Here is a 16,558-nt window from a genome sequence, read left to right on the forward strand (position 1 = left end):
AAACTCTCAAACTTAGCCTTTGTCACTGGCTTGGTAAAGACATCCGCTACCATGTTTGCAGTAGGACAGTATTCTATACATATTTTCCCTTCTGTGTGTGCAGACCGTACAAAGTGATACTTTATGTCAATATGTTTGCTTCTGGGTTCTTAGATAAAGCTATCGCCCCCTGGTTGTCCTCATATATCTTGACTGGTACATGCTGGTTACAACTATCTATTCCTCTTAGTAGTTGTACAAGGTACATACTCTCTTGAGTAGTGGCTGCTAGTGCCATATACTCAGCTTCGCAGGTGGATAATGCCACCGTTGGCTGTTTCCTGCTCTTCCACGATATAACTGGACCATTCTCAGTTAAGCTGAAACAGTATCCAGTTGTGCTCCTCCTATCATCCCTATCGGCTGCCCAATCAGCATCACTGTACCCCTCCAGCTTTAGAACGCTTTCCTCACATTTCTGGTAGTGTAGCTCTTGATCTATAGTACCCTTTAAGTACCTCAGTAGGTGTTTGGCTGTAGCCCAATGCTGCTGCTTTGGTTCTGCTAGGTATTGAGATAGTTTACTAACCACCCAGCTCAGGTCAGGTCTAGTACATGTCATAATGTATATCAAGCTACCTACTATCTCTCGGTATCCTGTTGAATCAATCACTTCACCCTCACTGTCAAAGTTTAACTTTTGCTCACATGGGGTGGATCTCGGTTTGCATTCAGACATTCCAAATTTTGCTAACATCTTCTCTATATGTCTCTTTTGAGTCATTTTGATCTCTCCATCACTCTGTCTGAAATCGATACCCAGGAAGTGTTTAAGTGGACCCATATCCTTCATCTTAAAACTTTTGTTCAACATTTCTTTGACATCAGTGAGTAAGGTGTTGTCACTCGCTGCTATGATTAAGTCATCCACCCATACTAACAGAATCACTTTCTCATTCTCAGTATTTCTGCTGTAGACACAATGATCAGCATCATTTTGCACAAAACCGTTCTCTGTAAGGTGATCATGCAGTAACATGTTCCAGTTACGTCCGGACTGTTTTAAACCATACAATGACTTGTTTAGTTTACACACTAAGTGTTCCCCTGTTTTTGATTTGATTTCAAAACCTTCCGGCTGCTCCATATATACCTCACAGTCGATTGGAGCATGGAGGTAAGCAGTCTTCACATCCATTTGGTGTAAAGTAAGATCCTCCTGTACAGCCACCTGCATTAATGCTCGTACAGAGGTCATGTTGGCTGTTGGTGAAAAGGTCTCTTTATAATCAATCCCTTCAACTTGACTATACCCCTTTGCAACATATCTGGCTTTACAAATCTCAGATCCATCTGGGCTCTCTTTCACTGCATATACCCAGCGACCTCCCACTGCTTGTTTGCCTCTTGGCAGTGGAGTCAGAGTGAAAGTTTCATTCTCGGTCAAAGAATTAATCTCCTCTTTCATCGCATCAGCCCACATTTTTGACTTCTTAGAGTCCATTGCCTCTTTAAGTGTATTAGGTACACCATAAGCTACTCTGTAGAAATAATCTACATTCTCACTTTCGTCACCATCACACTCAGCTTTACACTGGTACTCCTTAAAGTATTCTGGAGCCTTTCTCTGTCTCGTAGGGTATCTCCTTTCTCCCTCTTCTCTCTCAGTACTATCTATCTGGGTAGGACCTGCCTCAGCAGTCTCTTCACCACTGGACTCTTTACGCTCCTTAGGCTGTCCCTGTACCTGGTTGACTCTCTTTGGTGGTGTATCTGCATAACTCTCAAAGTCTTCCCCCATGTCACAATCTGTCTGAGTCTGTCTATCTGCGCTACCTTTGGTGATGAATTTCACCAGCCTATGTTTTAGGACTTTTCCTGTCTCAGGATAATACACATTGTATGCTGGACTGTATTTGTCATAGCCTACAAGGATCCCCTTTTCACATCTAGAATCCAGCTTCTTTTTATCCTGCTTATATACATAGCATTCAGAGCCAAATATCCTCATGTTAGATAGGTTAGGTGTTTTTCCTGTGAAAACACAGTAAGGTGTCTGCTCTAGCCGCTTACTGTAGCACCTGTTGCGGATTTGAGCTGCTGTCTGTACAGCATATGTCCATAATTGCTTTGGGAGGTTACTCTCCAATAGCATGCATCGTGACATCTCAAATAAGGTTCTCCAACCTCTTTCGGCAGTTCCATTCTGATGAGGTGAGTAGGGTGCACTCTTCTCATGCCTTATCCCGTTACTCCTAAGTAGAGACTGGAACTCTTGTCCCGTAAACTCTGTGCCGTTATCAGACCTTATGCACTTTATCTTTCCATATGGCGCTACATCTGCTATGAATTTTTCAGTAGCTTTTGTCGCGTCACTCTTTGCTTTGATAAAGTATGGAAAAATCATCCCACTGTAATCATCAGTAAATGCTATTGCATATCTGTACCCATCTTTATCTGCTGGTTCTATACGACCGCATAGGTCTGTGTGAACTAGCTCTAACACAGTTGTAGCTTTAGCATCTGCATGCCTGTTTCTGCTTTGTGTAAATTTGCCCTGTGTGCATATTTCACAGTTTTGATTGGACATGTCATGTTTCCCTTTTATAGACATCCCTTCAACCACCTTCTCTAATTTTGCAACATCATCAAAATTGCAATGACCAAGTATCCTATGCCACGTTTGAATGTCATGACACCCATACATTTCATCAACATTTTCATCCTCTACTGTGCTAAGGTAATACAGCCTACCATACACGTCCATTTTGAACTTGGTACCATTCTTGTTGACCAGCCAGTCATTACCGTCCTTGAAGTGGACCTCAGCTCCGTTGGCTGTCGCTGCTTTGACTGAAAAGATGTTTTGTGGAAAAGATGGGATGTAGAGCGCTTGCTTGAGCCTCGTTTTCACCTGTCGTCCTTCGCTGTCCAGCAAACAGACTTCAGCGTCTCCCCTCATCTTCGCCATCCCGCTCACCTTGGATCCGTCGGCCAGCTCGATCATGTGGTCCTCGGGTCTGAAGCTCTTGTCAACTGTTTTGAACTTTGTGGCGTTGTTGATCATGTGTGCTGTGGCGCCGCAGTCGACCATTAGACCTTTCTTGTTCCCTCTCTGTGTAGGGCAGTCACTCATCCTGAAGAAACTGAAAGATGTTGGCTCTGCCCCCGTCTCTTCATCAGCTTTCTTCACATTGTCACGGCCTCGTCCTCGACTGCGCCCCATTCCTCGCTGTGGTGTGTCCCATTTTCGTTCCTCTCTTCTCACGTGGTACCCGTCAGGACATATTCTGGCCATGTGTCCCTTTTTACCGCACGTGTAACACTCAACATCAGCCAGGTCCATTTTCTTTCCTCTTCCTCGTCCTCGTGACCTCGTTGCCCCGCTAGATTTCATCACGTTGTCTTCTTCAACATTCACGTCACTCTTCCCATATTTTTCTGTACTCTCATAACTTCGCAGTTTCGTTTTAAACTCGCCAAACGTTACAGTGTCATTCGTCTGGGTGATGTGCACGACGAATGGCTTGTATGAATCAGGTAGCCCCTTAACTACCATAGCTATCTGAAGCCCATCACTAATGTGCTCTTCTGCTCTTCTCAATGACGTGAATATAGTTTCTGCTCGAATAATATAGTCAGTGACCGTTTCATTGCTAGCCTTATGGAGCGAGGAAAGTTCACAGTACAAACTCACCACGCGGGGTTTGTCTTTTCCTGCATAGTGCTCGCGAAGAATATTCAGTGCTTTTCTTCCATCACGTTTCGCGTCCCTCATTACTAACGACAAGCTCTTGTTGTCCAGACATTGCACTAGCTCTGCATATGCCTCACCGTTCTTGGTTTCATCTTCCGCGAGAGTTTCTTCGTCATACCCATCTATCTCCGGGTCTTCCGAGATAACTTCTCTGAGACCACGTAACTCCATGTGCGCGAGGAACCTCGTCTCCCAGAGCTCGTAACTTTTCTCTTCACCGTCGAATAAAAGTCTGAACCACCTTTGGCCTGCATGACTGGGCCCATAACCTGTAGCGTGAGACATTTCTGCAGCACGTTATATCAGTCACCAATGTGGTTAGCTAGCTATATTCACGGAGAGAAATCACACACAACCATCATCTCTTTGGTCGGAGTTCACAAGACCGTTTATTGTGCGCATGCTCGCAACAGCATCCCAGTGTGCCCAGTGTGCACGCAGGCAACACATGTTCCAAATGTAACTAATGTGATTGGCTTAACATGGCTTTGTCATATAACTAAATATGCTCAACACAAACACAAAAACTACCATTTCCATCTAAACGTCCAACATCTGCTGGTTTTTAAAATGTGTGAATTTACGATACGATACGATATACTTTATTGTCCCCGTAATGAAATGTGTTCTGTGCTCCGTCCTGCAGTTCCGCGTACATGCACATATACAAACATAGTAGACATTAAGAGACATACACGTATCATCAGTCATACACCGTTTGAACAAACACAATACACAGACGCACATGACTGACAATGGCGACCTATTGCACAACCCTCATGGCCAACATTTAAAAAGTACATTTCATTACATTTGACTACATTTCATTTAATGTGAATGTTAAAGTTAGGGTATGTAAGTTTGAGTAACCAGCTCGAGATCGCTAGAATTTGAAAATACACAGCCGGAAGAAATCTGCCACTTCCTTAAAGAGCCCCTCCTCCAACACACACGAACGCGCACATGACCAATGAGGACACGAGATAAGTTTGTGCACAGATGGAAGGCTGACAGGCAGGTAGGCCATCCAGTTACTTTAGCCGGGCCGGCTCAGATGATTGGTCGTGCTTTTTACAGTACTACGGCTTCCACAGATGACATTTGTTTATGGATTTTTTGTCAAAGCACTTCAGATATTCATTGCTATCGGGATGTTAAGAGTATTCCATGGAATATAACAACAAGTGTATCTCAAGCCGGTTTCTACCTACCCCACCTTTAAGAAGCTTAAAGAGCAACTTCCAGGTTAAAGACACCTGTGAATAAATGTGTAGGAAAATGATGAATATACTAGATTTCCCCAAAAATATACAGAAATATACACTACAGTGACATCTGGCGTCGTTTTTGTAAGAAATGTTCACTTCCGCATAAAAAAGCCTCGGCACGTGACCTCCCGCGTGTGACATAACACGGGGGAAACAAGGGGGAGAGCGGCCGGTGTAACGTATTAATAAACATGGATCCCAATAGTTTCGACACAGAAGAAGTTGAACATGAATATTCGAATGCATATGACGGACCACAACCTCATAATTATGAGCCTGCTAGGCGTCCAAGAGACCAGGAGCAGCCAAGGATTAGAAGAAATAACGGCCATCGGAGAGAAATGGAGCTGTGGTGTGAGGAGAACCAGTGGAGAACTGGGCAGCTATCTTGGTGAGTGACCGGCGTTAGCTACAGAATGTTAGCTAACGTCACATCACAACATTGTGAAGTTAGCTATCATATATCAGGCTATAACTAAAGTAGCATTGATAATATAGTAACGTTACTGGCAGGACTGTTGATACTGATCCATAACAGAAACGAATGCGCAAGTATCAACCGTATCTCGCGTTACCTAATGCAACTCCACACTACGGTGCTGTGTACCGGAGGGGAGACGCGAGATACGGCTGATACTTGACGATCTGGCGGAGAAAGGTTGTGGAGCCTCCGTTGATATGCCGTTGTAAATGGCTCGATGGAAAGCAGGTGTGTAGTCGGGAGGGTGCACAGCTGATTGCAGCAGGTGAGTGGAGGTTGAGCCGGGAGCCAGGAGTGACAGCCACCACGCACACACAAACAACACAGACAGGGGGAAACAAACAAACACAAAGGAGACGGCTGGAGCAGTACAGCCACCACAGCGTTACCTAATGCAACTCCACACTATGTCTTACGGTGCCGTGTACCGGAGGGGAGAGAGATAGAGCAGCGAAGGGGGTGGTGGTGGGGGGAGAGAGAAGTAATACGGTTTCCTGATAAAGCTGTGGAGAGTACGTGCTGCAGGGAGGTGGATGCACAACGCACCCAGGAACGAACGCTAGCTCCGTTCCTTTTTACTGTGGACTCGATGTCCTGACAGGCTGGTATTTGTGCAACCTGCACAAACACAATACTGCACCATGATTACAAATGGTGAAATACAATGTAAAACTACCGAAAAATACCAGCTCACTAAAACACAACCGCTCAACTCAACGCAACTACTAACTATACCCGCGGTCAGAGAGCGGAGATGTGTCCCCTTTGTCATGTAATATGACCCGTGTGACGTATGACCTTAAAAAAAAGCCGTATTTAAGAGCAGAGCTCAAAATTGCTCCTTTCCCTCTGAATTCCTGCCCTTATGTCTCGTAAAACATATCAAATCCTACATTCACTTTTTTAATTGTAATTTTCAAGCAAGTTTAAGCATAAATGTAGAAAAAAAACAACCTGCAAGATGCTCTTTAATGGACATAGGTAGGAATGAGTGCTTCTCGCGGTTCAGCCTGCTCTTAGGAACCCTGAATCTTCTACCAGAATGTAGGAGCTGGAATTCTGGGTGGAGCATGTGGGTGGGATCTGACACCATTTGTTTTGCCTGTCTGATAATGGACTGCTCGTATATGTTTTTTAACCCCCATCATGTTCATAGCAGTCTGTACCAGGCGAGCGATCTGTGACTTTGACTGAATGTGCTGCTTTTCTTCATCACATATGACAATGAATTGACTCAGGAAACTACTGGGTCGATTAAACAGGCAGCGTTCAACTTAGTCCTGATGTTATATCGATCAAACACAGACTCACCTCACCAGATGTTTGAACAACGACTCTGTGATTACATCTGCAATGACACTCTGTGGGAAAGCGCTGATGATAAAAGCCTTTTTCAAATGTATTTTATATGCTACACAAATACGGCCAGGATCCGTTTAATTTTCAGAATATTGGGTATTTAGAATTGACCAAAGGGGGGTTCGTTTAGCGCGACACACTTGACATAACTAACGGATAAGTTAAAAAAGAAAGTAGAAAGAAAGTGAGATCATAGAAAACTACTTCTGCTAAAAAGTGAGCGGTGTTTGAGAGTCAGAGCTAAACATTTCAGATGTGTGTATCTCCCTTGCTTTTAAAGGAGTGTTACCTTGCCTTGATTTCTAGTGTCACCCTTGAGTTTGGTGGAGGGTGGAGGGAGAGAGAGAGAGAGAGAGAGATGGGAGGGAGCAGGTTATGGTGGAGGGGAGGAGTAAAAAGGAGGAGGAGGAGGAGGAGGAGGAAGAGTAGATGGGAGGGAGGTATGATAGTGAGGCAGAAGCAGAGCGAGCCAGAGGCGAAGAGGAGGCAGCCGAAGGAGCAGCTCTCCTCATCTTCATCCCAGAGACGACAGATGAAGAAGACCTCATCCTCATCATCCTCCTCCTCCTCCGTTCAACTCCATTTTTTTTCTTTTTCCACAAGTTAAAACCAAGACGTCTGCTGTGAGGTACGTTGATCTCCTTTTGTGCATCTCCTGTTTTCATCTCTCTCCTCCTCTTCATCACTCCTGAAGAACTGAACCGTTGACTTTCATTAAGTGTTTGATCTCATCAGATTTCACACGACTGCATTCGCTGAGTTGAAAGTAATAAGATTTAAGTTTAAGGTTCAACTTGATGACGTTTTCTTTCAATTAACTCGTATAATTAAAGTCAACGGTTCAGTTTTTTCAGTGAAGGCGCTGGAGCGCGCGTGTGTGTGTGTGTGTGTGTGTGTGTGTGTGTGTGTGTGTGTGTGTGTGTGTGTGTGTGTGTGTGTGTGTGTGTGTGTGTGTGTGTGTGTGTGTGTGTGTGTGTGTGTGTGTGTGTGTGTGTGTGTGTGTGTGTGTGTGTGTGTGTGTGTGTGTGTGTGTGTGAGATACTGATTTATCAAAATGTCAGCAGGGATTCTGCTCAGATGTCGTTTCTTCACTCAAAAAATTGAAACGTCAACTTTAATGAAATGGATTATATCAACAGATTTCACACGACTGTATTAAATTAGTTGAAAGCAATAATCTTAAGTTGAACCTACATGTAGTCTTGTCAGTCATGTGAAATCTGTTGCATTAATACATTTGTAGTCAATGTACAAAGTCGACATTTCAGTGTTTTCAGTGTTTGACAGTTGGTGCGATCAGACTCGTCCTCACACCCTGATGTTAGAAAGCACACAGAAACAGCTGATCACGTCCAAAAACTCAATATGTGTCCGTCTTCCTCGTGCTTTACTCAAAGTGTGTGTGTGTGCAAGAGAGAACACATCACTTAGACCTTATATAGACCTTAAGTGTCTCACCTACATGTTGAGTTCATCCCCCATACTCTCGTTGATCGCCATCGTTTGTTTCATGAGATTTGAACACTTGCTCGAATACCCACCCGTTTTGTACACATTTCTACACTTTAAGAATGAGCTCTCGTGATCTTGAGCTGTTATACTTTAAGGTTATCTTGGTCCGTTCCTTGTGGTGTATAAAATAATGAATGGACAGCTTAATCCACTCGCCCCAAACTCCTTGTATAAGCTGAACTATCTCTGCGGCGGTTCCTCTGACCGGAGTCTCCCTGAGTGTCACCCGCTCTCTTCATTAGTGCCATTAAAGCTTCTCTAATGTTATCAGCACGTATTGATCGGCTAACCTGTTCCCACGGGGGCCCACACTAAGTCTTTCTTCTCAAATAGACTCCAGACACACTCCCTGAAACACACAGGGGAGGTATTGAGCGGACTAGCGCATGCAGGGACGGTCTTTGTGCAGATGTCATGATGTCATACTGCTGGCTGCACCGTGGAAAAATGTGTAATAATAACACTCAAGAAGTGGAACGAAAACGCTTTTAATGTATGCTTTTTAGACATTATTCAAGGTGAAATTAAATAACTGTTTGTCAGTGGGCTGTAGTTTGACTTTATCTGCATTACAGATGATGTCATGTCAGCTTTTTAAACGGGAGAATACTCTGGAATCTGTTGCATTGACACAGAATATTCATGATTCCAGCAAGAGATTCTCGAATTTGCTTAACTTCTAAAACTGCATGGTTGCAAATAAGAGCTTTTTAAAAAATGATAGTCAGAGTTGTGTTACCTCTTGCATTATAATCAAGTAGTTCCTTTCTTTATAGAGAAAGTACGCAGGTTATTTTTGCTTTAAAGAAACTATTTCAGGTTCAATTCAGCAACTAAAGCAGAGCCTGAGTTTTTCACTGTGATGTAGTTTGCATAACAGATGATGTCATTTCGTTTGTGTCTGGTTTTTCTGCAAAGATAGTGCATAAGAAGGTCGATGTTACTGTTTAACATGCATTTAGATGACAGAATACACTGGAATCTGTTGCATTGACCCAACACATTCCTGATTTCATCAAGTTATTCTGTATTTTTCTTAACTTCTAAAGGTTTGTCGTAGCTTTTTTAAGAGGCGTCAAAGAGTTTTTGTTCCATCTTGCATTATAATCCAGTAGTTCCTCTCTTGTTAGAAGGAAGTACATCGTTATTAGTTTTCGCCCGTGAACCATTCTCAGCTCAAACCTGTTGATAAAACATGAAGATTATAATTTTCGTCCGTTCTTACAGATTACTGATTATTTACCTGCCATGTACTAATCATAGGATTGAGGATTAACACATTTTAACATATATTTCTTGGGATGAAACGAACCTGCCATTAATCAGATAATATATGAGCCAGTAAAATGTAAGAATATAGCAAAAAAATGTGTACAATCATAACTAAAGAAACAGCTATTTTGACTTTTAGTAGCACTGATTTTAAAATGTCTGCATGTAAAACGACCACATTATGAATAAATTGTAAAAAAAATACGTTGATTAATTAAAAACTGATGGATGAGTGGAGCTTAAAAAGGACTCAGGTAATTCCAAACACTGTCATTGATCACATAGTTTGTTAGATTAGTTTTTTTTTTAAAGTGAATGATTAGTTTGTGCTCAAATACACACCTTTTTACATAATTACCTTTTGAATATTTACATATTTCCACACAGATTGGCTCTTGTGCTCTCGTAAGAGGTAACACTTTACATATTCACCATCAACTAGTTGTTCATTAACATATTAGAGTCAAACTTCTAGCTTATTGGTTATGAAATAGACTTCACTTTAAAATAGGGGACATATTCTGAGTTAGAAATACCACATTTTGAGTTATTTTGACACAATGAACACTTGTAGTTTCATGTCTTGTTACGTAAGAATAGACCATGTGTCAAGTGTTATGAGAGGATGCCTTATTAGGCCCATATTGAGCATATTAAGACCCTCTCATGTACAACAACGTCCTTACTTACAATAAATAAGCACTAATTAAAGGGTTATTAAGGAAAAACTCTCAACCTATTACTTGTAGAATATGGTCATGTAGAATTAGGCATTAATAAGTGTTTTATAATGACTAATAAAGAGACTAGTTGATGGTGAATATGTGTAGCTTAATGTAAACGTTTTCTGTCCTTGGATGTATTATTCCAAGTGGGGTTCAGTGGCTGAGCAGAGCCTGATGAAGGGACTTGGTACAAAGCAGCCATCGTCTTGATGCCATTGTTGCCGTGCTGAGGTCAGACTACTGGTGTATCCTGAGCTACAGTAGATGCGTGTATTCATGTGCCTGTGGGCAGCATCTGTGTGTGCGAGCATGGCAGAGAAAGTATATGGAGATCAATGCAAGCAGCTGTTCTCTCTGCACTTCAAACGCTCCTCTGTTGTCGAGCATCAGCGCTCCGACAGGCCGGGATCAAAGGCTAATGAGACAGCCATCGCACAAACGCACCCGGCAGACGCATGAATATTGATATGGCTCTGGAGAGCGGTGGAGGCAGGGTGTCTTCGCTCAACAGCAGCCCGATAAATTAAAAAAGGGGGAGGGTGGGGAGGGAAACTGCACGCTGGAAGGACTTTGAAATCTGGTCCGAGCATGTGGTCACAAGAGCTCACTTTCTTAAATAACTTGTCTTTATCTTATACATCACATTTAAGATGCTTGGAGGGGTGTCAAACTCAATTTCATCTCGGGCCACATTAGCATCATGGTTGCACTCAAAGGGCCAGTTTTATATATCAGACTATATAAAAATACATATATAAATATTTAATATAAAATAATGTGTTATATTACATTATTGCCTCTGCATTGGATTATTATCTGATAGGGTAATAACTTCATAATTAACTACGTCTGAAAGCAGAAGTCTAGGGAAAATAATTGCAAGTCTCTTCAGTGAGAATGTTACAAAAATGATTTAAAGGTCCCATGTCATGCTTTTCTGGTTATCACCCGTCCCCTTGTGTGTTATGAAGGTTTGTCTGCATGTAAACGGTCTGCAGAGTCACAAACCCTCAAATTACACCCTGTAGCGAGTAAAACTCTAACACAGAGAAGACCTGTCTGTGCTGCCCCAGAACGCCTCGTTGGACATTTCTCTTTTTCCATTTTTTTTTCTTCCCGGTCATAGTGACGTCACGGCTCCTCACACACACACACACACACACACACACACACACACACACACACACACACACACACACACACACACACACACACACACACACACACACACACACACACACACACACACACACACACACACACACACACACACACACACACACACACACACACACACACACACACACACACACACACACACACACACACACACACACACACACACACACACACACACACACACAGACAGAGGAAACAACCCCAGTGATCCAGCTCACACTGTCCGCTCCTCGAGCCTCAAAGGGCGGAGCAGCGAGCCTCGCAACGTCCCCCCAACACGGCACCCAGACCCCACACAGCATTCTCATCTGTTTGTCATTACTGGTGTCATTTCCTGGTTGCTAAAAAACGCCGTTGTAACACATAATCACTGATGTTCCGCTGTAACGGTGGTGGACTCATCAGAACAGAGTGGGCGAACTGACCAATCAGAGCACACTAGGCTCACAGGGACCCCGGGCCTTGAGTTTGACACCCCTGTTACTTACATATTGTACAGTGAATGTTATAGTAATCACTTATTGCTCATACGATAAGTGTAAGGTTGAAGTGAGTTGAAGGTGAACATATTTAACAGGTTATTATTTTGACACTACATACATACATAGATATATAGATAGTTAGATACATAGATAGATACATAGATAGATAGATACGTATATAGATAGATACATACATATATACATAGATAGATAGATAGATACATAGATAGATAGATAGATAGATAGATAGATAGATAGATAGATAGATAGATACGTATATAGATAGATACATAAATAGATAGATAGATACATAGATAGATACATAGATAGATACATATATAGATAGATAGATAGATAGATACGTATATAGATAGATACATAGATAGATACATAGATAGATAGATACGTATATAGATACATACATACATAGATAGATAGATAGATACATAGATATATATATATATAGATAGATAGATAGATAGATAGATAGATAGATAGATAGATAGTTGGATAGATACGTTTGAGCTCTATGGACCTGACTGAAGGTGATGAACAGAATGAAATATTTTCCGGGGGTTTGTCATTTCAACCCATTCCAGCTGTCAGCAGGGGAATAGACATTGGGAGGAGGGCGAGTTTAGCGTCAGGCGGGCGGAAGAAGACTGATGCGGCAGTTTGTGGGCGACGGTGCCTCTATCTCGACTCAGGATCGTAAATCAAGCTTCCCCTCGGGGTCTATCTCCTCCTCAGACCTTCACACAGCTTGTTCCTCGGTCCGTGACGAGAGGAGATGTTGTCACAGCAGCTATCGATCGTGTGGGATGGGTCTGTCTGCCGGGGGATTTCACCCATCAGAGCGTGAAGTGTCCCGTCTCTGTGTCGGCTGGCTCGGGGCTACATGTTCTGTCTCTTACGCCGAGTCACTGCCAGATATTCTGTCTGCAGCATCTCTCTGGGTTTCTCTCCAGGAGAACAACCCCACATAAGTCATTCACTAATGTAAAAGACTATCTATAAAGTATACCATTTAAAGACTTGTTCGTGGCTGTTTCAGCACCACGGACAGAGACACGGAGCTAAGAAGTAGATTTACTCAAGTACTGAAATGAAGTACAATTTATAGGTAATCGTACTTCTACTCCACTACAATTCAGAAGTAGATGGTGTACTTCTACTCCACTACATGTATTTGATACTTGTAGTTACTTCTCAGATGTGGATGAATGATGGTAAATATAATCAAGTGTTGAATCAGACTTTAGTTCCACCTGGAGTAAATCCACAAGCTACCCTGCAGTATACAAAGTCATTCAAACTAGCTGCACCTTTACCAGCTTTGAGAACACTTTCATGATCAATCATTATAAAACATATCATATATATTATTCTGAAATGGACCAATCTGCAAAATGACTACTTTTACTGTCGCTACCTTCACTATATTTTGATGAGACTACTTTTCTACTTTTACTTGAGGAACATTTTGAATGCAGGACTTTTACTGTAACAGAGTATTCCTACACTCTGGGTACTTCTACTTTTACTCAAGTACAAGATCTGAGTAGTTCTACTTTTACTCAATAACAAGATCTGAATACTTTTACTTTTACTCAAGTATAAGATCTGAGTCTTTCTACTTTTACTCAAGTACAAGATCCGAGTCCTTCTACTTTTACTCAAGTACAAGATCTGAGTACTTCTACTTTTACTCAAGAACAAGACCTGAGTACTTCTACTTTTACTCAAGTACAAGATCTGAGTACTTCTACTTTTACTAAAGTACAAGATCTGAGTACTTCTAGTTTTACTCAAAAACAAGATCTGAGTACTTCTACTTTTACTCAAAAACAAGATCTGAGTACTTCTACTTTTACTCAAGTACAAGATCTGAGTACTTCTACTTTTCTACAAATTCTTTCTTTCTACTTCCTTGTTTAACTTGTCCTTTAGTTATTTCAAGTGTTTCATGCTAAACGAACCCCCCTTTGGAACATTCTAATCCGACCCCATGGTACCTTTTTTAGTTTTCGCCGACCTTATTCCTCTTTTTTAAATGCGCATAGTTAAGTTTTGTCTTTCTAGGACTTTTTTGGTTTCCTCCTTGAAACCAAAACAAATTCCTGTACCCCATGGTACCTTTTTAGTTTCGACTATTAGTTTTTGTCAAAAATGGGGCGGAGTCTGCGAGCTAGTTCAGGCAGTCAACTCGAGCATTAACACGTGACGCCCCTCGTCCCTCTTACAACCAACCAAACACATTCTCCTAAACATGCCGCTCTATTTAAGCTGCCTGGTCTTCCTGCCTCTGCCTCGCTCATGCTGCTGCTGCCACTGCTGTGTTCACTTGCTATTATTATTCAATCTTTATTTCAGACTCAAGGTCCATATCACATACAAAATGACAAAATACACAACAATCAATAAGATTAAAAAGCTTTACAAAAAAACAGATGAAAAACATAAAATCAGACCAATTACAGCTAGCCGCACTTATATGCTCACTGCCACTGGAAGAGAACCGAGTAGAACTCTTCACAGGGCTGATTCAAATCGAGATAACATGATTGTCTGACTCTTCTAGGAGACACATGAATTTGTACATTACATTTCTTGAAAGGGCTTGACAGGTAGGTACCCCCAAGTGAACAAACAGCTGGCTGGCACTGTGCCATCTTGGTACCCTCAGCAGCAACTCTAAAGCATCATTGTATGCAACTTTTAGTTTGTGTATGCTGCCAGCCTTGTAGTTACTCCACAGGCGAGCCTTGTAGTTACTCCACAGGTGAGCCTTGTAGTTACTCCACAGGTGAGCCGTGTAGTTACTCCACAGGCGAGCCTTGTAGTTACTCCACAGGCGAGCCTTGTAGTTACTCCACAGGCGAGCCTTGTAGTTACTCCACAGGTGAGCCTTGTAGTTACTCCACAGGTGAGCCATGTAGTTACTCCACAGGTGAGCCATGTAGTTACTCCACAGGTGAGCCGTGTAGTTACTCCACAGGTGTGCCGTGTAGTTACTCCACAGGTGAGCCGTGTAGTTACTCCACAGGTGTGCCGTGTAGTTACTCCACAGGTGAGCCGTGTAGTTACTCCACAGGTGAGCCTTGTAGTTACTCCACAGGTGAGCCTTGTAGTTACTCCACAGGTGAGCCGTGTAGTTACTACACAGGTGAGCCGTGTAGTTACTCCACAGGTGAGCCGTGTAGTTACTCCACAGGTGAGCCGTGTAGTTACTCCACAGGTGAGCCGTGTAGTTACTCCACAGGTGAGCCGTGTAGTTACTCCACAGGTGAGCCGTGTACAATGGTGTACAGAAAGCTTTCAAAAGGGCGACCTTGACATCTACAGAGCACTTGTGAAATTTCCGCATTAATATGTTTGCCTGGGCATACAGTTTGCAGTCTATGTCTTTGTCATCAGAGATATAATGACCAAGGTTCTTCATCTCACTGCACACAAGAAGAATGTTGCAGCTGAGAATAAAATTAAACTATTGCTACGTTCATGTTCCTGCTGCTGTGTTTCATGTTGCTGCTGCTTGCCTGCCCCCCCAGCTTCCACCCCCAGCTTCCACCCCCCACCACCCCCAGCTTCCACCTCAACTTCCACCCCAGCTCCAACCCCAGCTTCCACCCCAGCTTCCACCTCAACTTCCACTCCAGCTTCCACCCCCAGCTTCCAAACCAGCTCCACCCCAGCTTCCACCCCAGCTTCCACCCCAGCTTCCACCCCAGCTTCCACCCCAGCTCCACCCCCAGCTTCCACCTCAACTTCCACCCCAGCTCCAACCCCAGCTTCCACCCCAGCTTCCACCTCAACTTCCACTCCAGCTTCCACCCCCAGCTTCCAAACCAGCTCCACCCCAGCTTCCACCCCAGCTTCCACCCCAGCTTCCACCCCAGCCTCCACCCCAGCTTCCACCCCAGCTCCACCCCCAGCTTCCACCCCAGCTTCCACTCCAGCTTCCAACCCCAGCTTCCACCCCAGCCTCCACCCCAGCTTCCACCCCAGCTCCACCCGAGCTTCCACCCCAGCTCCACCCCAGCTTCCACCCCAGCTTCCACCCCAGCTTCCACCCCAGCTTCCACTCCACCTTCCACCCCAGCTTCCACCTCAGCTTCCACCCCAGCTTCCACTCCAGCTTCCACCCCAGCTCCACCCCAGCTCCACCCCAGCTTCCACCCCAGCTTCCACCCCAGCTTCCACCCCAGCTCCACCCCAGCTCCACCCCAGCTTCCACCCCAGCTTCCACCCCAGCTTCCACCCCAGCTCCACCCCCAGCCTCCACCCCAGCGTCCACCCCAGCTTCCACCCCAGCTCTATCCCAGCTTCCACCTCAGCTTCCACCCCAGTTTCCACCCCAGCTTCCACCCCAGCTTCCACCCCAGCTTCCACCCCAGCTTCCACTCCAGCTTCCACCCCAGCTTCCACCCCAGCTTCCACTCCAGCTTCCACTCCAGCTTCCACCCCAGCCTCCACCCCAGCTTCCACCCCAGCTTCCACCCCAGCTTCCACCCCAGATTCCACCCCAACTCCACCCCAGCTTC

General features: G+C 43.9%; 1 long non-coding RNA gene across 1 annotated transcript in view; it reads left to right on the forward strand.

Annotated features, from left to right (window-relative positions):
* Positions 1-7,193: 7,193 nt before the first annotated feature.
* The window catches only part of LOC307022275, a 50,464-nt gene continuing 41,099 nt past the window's right edge, over positions 7,194-16,558 (forward strand). Inside the window, exon 1 of the long non-coding RNA XR_013803352.1 lies at positions 7,194-7,472. This is a non-coding gene — a long non-coding RNA (uncharacterized lncRNA). The remainder of the gene's footprint in view (positions 7,473-16,558) is intronic.

This window comes from Notothenia rossii (assembly GCF_949606895.1).
Source record: "Notothenia rossii genome assembly, chromosome: 10".
In the NCBI taxonomy this organism is placed as follows: domain Eukaryota; kingdom Metazoa; phylum Chordata; class Actinopteri; order Perciformes; family Nototheniidae; genus Notothenia; species Notothenia rossii.